The sequence below is a fragment of the Lathyrus oleraceus genome, chromosome 6, assembly GCF_024323335.1.
Source record: "Lathyrus oleraceus cultivar Zhongwan6 chromosome 6, CAAS_Psat_ZW6_1.0, whole genome shotgun sequence".
NCBI lineage: Eukaryota > Viridiplantae > Streptophyta > Magnoliopsida > Fabales > Fabaceae > Lathyrus > Lathyrus oleraceus.
In genome coordinates this window covers 176,371,906-176,377,441 of record NC_066584.1, presented here as the reverse complement: position 1 = coordinate 176,377,441, position 5,536 = coordinate 176,371,906, and the positions used below count along the sequence as shown (strand labels likewise).

The window sequence follows — 5,536 nt, the reverse complement described above, 5'->3', positions numbered from 1 at the left end:
AAGGCAAAATGATTTGATTTGTTAGGGTCGATTTTATGCATGGAGACAAGCACTAGACCCTTAGCTAGATACAGTCAACGGTCCAATAACTCGGGAGTTGAGAGGACAAGTAATCCTAACCACTCTTTTTTCATCCAAAAAAGAGATTTGATTATGAAAGGAGTTTGGCAAGTTTAATCGTTGGAACTTAGAGGGAGACAAGTCTCTAACCCTTGACTAAAGTACGGTCACGATCAAAGTACTTGGGAATTGAGAGAACAATGAAGTCCTAACTATTCTCTTTCATCCTCATAGAACCTAGATCTAACTTGTTTGAATCGTTATATATTTTAAGGGGGAAAGTCAAGTGTCGGGTCCTCAGGCTAGGTACGGCCGACAACCCAATTACTTGAATGTTGTGTACAAACACATACACCATATTTGCATTCAAATTCGTTATGAAAAATGTTTTGAAAAATGAACTTGATGTTGGATCAAGCATTTGAATTTATTATGAAAATAGTGAGTGAAAGAATGGAGGTGAGAGATAGAATGAGTTTGAGAATAGAATGGATAAGATGTGAATAAAGGATCATGGAGAGGATGGAGAATACTTGACGTTGGATCAAGCATTCGCGTTGCAATGGTGTGAGTTTTATTCGGAAAACAACTTGACGTTGAATCAAGTACCTTTTGTTTCTTTTGAAATGCTTTGTTTATCGTTTTATATTTTATCTTTGATTATTAACATGCATAGTAACTAACTAAGAAGCAATGAATCTAAACTATTACATGACTAAGGGGAGGGGGAACATTTGACCCACAATAGGGGGGTGGATCCACACAATACCATGGAAAGGGAATGAAAAGAAAATACAAGTTATAATTAGTAACTATGTACCATGCCTAAGGCATATAAGTGACATGGTACTTCAAACAATACAAAGTTGTTGAATGAAAATGGAATGGTTAGGGGCATGGCTAGCTAAGAGTGAGCTTGCTTCTCCAAGTCAACTTGTGGACACAAAACAACAAACTAGTTAGCATGAATGAGAATGATGTAACAAATATGAAAATATGAACAGGGCATGGGGTACAGGGTAATTTGGGAGGGTGTATCAAGACACTACACTCAGTTGGGCCGAACGTTCCAATTCCTTCACACCAGATTCGGATCCTCGTAGGGACGAAGGTCCAACTCCTACAAAACCAATATCAGGATGAAAGACCTAGGTTATTGAAGGTCTTATGAAAGAGCAGACGACGGCGCGACTCTCGCACCGGCTACGCATCGTCATCGTGAATGCGACCTCGCGAGGAATGATTCCAAGAGCTTGCACGAGCGTCAACAGAATCGATGGGTCATCCCAAAAAAGCTAGGAGTGGCGCCGGATCCCACGAAGTGCATCGATGTCGCCGCGAAATGAAACCGGAGTTGAAAGTGTAAGCGATGAAAGCAACCTACCGGACTTGGCTGAGGCTCCAGGTGATTCGCTTCGCTCTTTTTTCTTTTCGATCTGTTAAGATCTGCTGTTGATATTTCTTCTTCTTCGTGGTGATCTTCTTCTTCCTTCTGTTTCTGAATCCGTTTTTTCTGGTTTTCTGTTGAAGTGGTCGTTGAAGGTGTGACCGGTGAGGGTGGATTGAAGGGTTCGAATGAGTTGGGGGTTGAGGAGAAGGTGACAGTTGGAGGAGTTTATTGGTAGGTGCGTTCGTGTGATGAAGGGTGGTTTTGGAGGTTTATGAATTGAATATTGCCGGATTTTTTGTTATGGAAGTTGGAGGATGAAAAAAGGTTGGTTGAAGATGATGGAGAGGGTTTGGCTGGTCGTCAAAGACGGTTCCTGTTAGCAAGGCTATGCAGTCTTTTTAGGTTCTGTTAGGGAGTGGAGATTCGTTTGACGAGGGAGGTTCTTGGAGTATTGGTTGAAGAGGAATGAAGAATTTCTGTTAGGAATATTTTTGAAGGTTGAGGGTGAGAGGGATGGAGGGTGAAGTTAAAAGGTGAAGTTGGAGGGAGTGAAGGAGTGTCTTCGGAGAGTGGAGGGTTGTGAGCGTTTGTAGTGAAGGCTGGAGTAGTTGGTTATGATGGAGGATTGAAGTTAGTTAGAGGTTATTAGCTTTCAGTTAGCAGTCGTTATGACAGTTGGAGAATTCGATTATATTGGAGGTCGTTTGGAAGTCAGTCACAGGGACTGTTATGGTAGATTTTTTTTCCTTTTTGATTTCTCGATCCTCCCCGCTTACATTTCTGTTAGCTGTTGTTTTCAGGAGTTCAGGGTTGGCGAAGTATGGCTGTTGTAGGAGGTTGGTTAGGAGTAGGGGATTGAAGAAGTTCAATCCGTTTATGAGGCTGGTTAGTTGGTTTTGAAGAGGAACCAAAAGGAAGTTCAGTTTTGTTGGGTATGCCTTTTAAACTGTTAATTCTATTTTTATTTCTTTTGTGCAAGTTTGTTAGAATCTTTTTTAGTTGTGCTGAATCTGTTAGATCTGTAATCGAATTTCTAAAGTCAGATAGGTTAGTTAGTTAGTAAAAAAACTGTTAGAAAATGGAGTTAAGTTTTGTTATGGTGTCTTTTACAGGTTGGATTCTATTGAGTGTTGGCTGCAATTCGGTTAGAAGTTGTTTTGAGAGGTTGGAAATGGTTTCTGTTATGACAGTTGGGAAGGGTTACTGATGTGTGGTTCGAAGGTTTTTGGGGGAAGTTAATTGTGGCACTTTTTCAGGTTGTATCTGTCTCATGGCTTTAAGTTCCATTTCTGTAATATCGTTTCCAATTCTGTTGGAGTTTCGGTTTGGAGGAAGTTGGGAATTTGGTTACAAATGGTTGGAATTATGGAGTTGGTTTGTTGGTTACCGTTAACCGTCAATTCTGTTATGAGTTTGCTTCTTGAATTTTGTTACAGTTTATCTCACTGTTATGTGAGGTTGTTTATATGTTATTGTTTCCGTTAGAATTATATGGAGAAATGGTTGAAGAGTGAAGCCAGTGATTAGGAGCTAACTTGGTTCTGTTGGTGGAATTAAAAAAATGCTTATTATTTTATGCAGGTTAGGCTTTTACTGTAGAAAATGCAAGGCTTGAATCATGTTTGATCTTTTGTGCAAGTTGAATGCTACGACCGAATGAAATTTGGATTGGCTCAATTTGGTTTGCATTGCTTGGAACTGGATGCAAGGATTGCTTGATGGACATTTTCTCCTGGCGATTTGAAATAAGCTTTGTAGGGTTTACGGTTAGGATTGAGTGTAACTTAGGTCATACGGTTTCATGTTATGTATGGTGGGTGACCATGGTTTGAAACGTTTGGTTTTCTTTGAATGCATAAGTTGATTTAAAATTGCAATTTGAATGGTATGTTTGTAATTGGATTTTGGTTGTGATTGTATGATGTAAAAAATGAAATCAGAAATTTGGAATTTGGAATTATATTTGTAAACATTGTAATTGTAATGGGATTTCATTCATGATTAAATTTGAAATGAATGTAAGGTCGAATGCAATATGGTCTTAGGTTTATGGAAGCATGAATGGAAATTGAATGGTGTAATTGAATATTATAGTTGGAATTGAAAATTGGACGGTATGTGTGATTGGAATCTTGAATGAAAGGGTAGAATATGTGATTGTAATGGAAAAGAAGGAAAGTTAGAATGGGATTGGGTTATGTTTAGAAATTGGAGTAATGGTGATTTTGGAATCTTGGAATTTGAATTGAAGGTGCGATTATGGAAATTGAATGGTTTATGAATCATAATAAAATGAATTTGGATATGAGACTATTCAAATGGTTTATTGGAATTAATAATGGATTAAAATGTGGATTGGATTAAATTGTAAAAATGGGATTGAATTTAAATGGTTAGTGGATTATGGATTATGAAGTGGATTAAAAATTGGATATTGAAATTGATTGGATTTAAATTGTAAAAATGGGATTGAATTTAAATGGTTAGTGGATTATGGACTGTGAAGTGGATTAAAATTTGGATATTGAAATGGATTGGATTTAAATGGTTTTAAAAAATGGATATTGAAATGGATTGGATAAAAAGTGGAAAATTGTTATAGATGTGGATTCAAAACGGATTAGATTTAGAATGTGGATTTCATTGGGTTTAGAAGCAAATGAGTTTGAATTAGATTGGACAATTGAATGACTAATGGGCTTAAACAAAAAAGAGGAATGGGCTTAAGAATAGGAAGGTGATGAAAAATGAATTTAGGTTAGATGGTTGACTTTGGTCAATTGGTTGACCAAAAAGTCAAGAGTTGACCAAAAGTCAACTTGGGTCGAAATGTTTGTTTTCTTGTGGAATGAATGTGGATACGACCGAAAAGCCCAATGTTCTTAAACCAAATAAAACATGTCAATCCAAGACTGAAAATCCAATCAATCAAAGTCAACCAAATGACATTTAATCAAGCGACCGATAGCAGCATCTTGAACGAGCCTTATCCGATGAATCAGAACCATGAATCTTAACCAAACAACTGAACCATTTAAAATGAACTAAACGAAACAGAGGCAACCTCTCTGAATTAGGGTTTCCACTATGCTCCCTGGCGAACACTCTTAAACCCATGATTTTATGATTTTTCAAATGCAAGTGAAATGTTATGATGCCATGAGTAAGTAGATGAGATGAATGATTATCAGGAGATGCAAATGCTTTGGGTTAGTGACCTAGATGAACTTGTGAAGGGTAGGGTGAATTTTGGGGTATGACACCTCCACCTACAGTCCTTCCTCCCAACTACGATGCAAATTCCTAGTGCGAGTTCCACTCTGGCGCTCCCGATAATTCCATAGAAAACTGCAAGGCGTTGAAATACAAAGTTTAAGATTTGATAGACTCAAAGGCAATCACATTTGCGCCAAACGACCCGAATGTGAACAACAATCCAATTTCACCATACAATAAGCCGGTTGTGAACATGATAGATGTTAAAGAGAAGAAGAAATTGGTGTCCTGAGTGGACGAATTGAAGACCTCCTTATTGATATTAAGAATCTTTTGAAGAAGAGTAACTTATTTCCCGTATGTGATGCCAACTGTGAGCAGTGTTTAATCTACCCTTAAGAATGTGAAGTTTTAAAAACTGTTATCCAAGGATTAATAGGCCAAGGAATCTTGATAGTTGAGAATTAGTCCTCTAGTGAAGATGTGTCAACTTTGGAGATCACGTATGATTAAGTCCAACCACTTTAAATCCCGTATGATCTGTCACCAATGACTAGTTATGAAAATCCAGTTGTTCCTTTGGTGATAATTGTGCCTACATCGTTCCCTTTCGATGACGCAAAGACAGTGCCTTGGATATATGACTCCACGTCTATATTCATAGACAAAAAGTACAAGATGAGCCAATAACATCTAATGAGCTAACAATGAATATAACTAGAACTGGCGGAGTAATAAGAAGGGGAAGGATTTTTGAACCTGTATCTTATGTAATTGACAATGGTTGTACCTTTAATCAAGATAAAGGCAAACAAGTTGAATCCAGACAGCAAATGCAGGATTCCATACCAATCAGCAATGTGGAGGTGT

At 37.8% G+C, this 5,536-nt stretch overlaps 1 long non-coding RNA gene across 2 annotated transcripts; it reads left to right on the top strand.

Moving 5' to 3' along the window:
- Positions 1 to 1,131: 1,131 nt before the first annotated feature.
- Positions 1,132 to 3,410, top strand: LOC127092934 (uncharacterized). 2 transcript variants are annotated; one of them, XR_007792332.1, is made up of 4 exons: positions 1,132 to 1,465; positions 1,591 to 2,382; positions 2,563 to 2,706; positions 3,032 to 3,410. It is a non-coding gene; the product is annotated as an uncharacterized LOC127092934 (long non-coding RNA). The 2 variants fall into 2 exon arrangements; XR_007792331.1 differs by having other exon boundaries at positions 1,134 to 1,465; positions 2,563 to 3,410.
- The last annotated feature ends 2,126 nt before the right edge of the window (positions 3,411 to 5,536 follow it).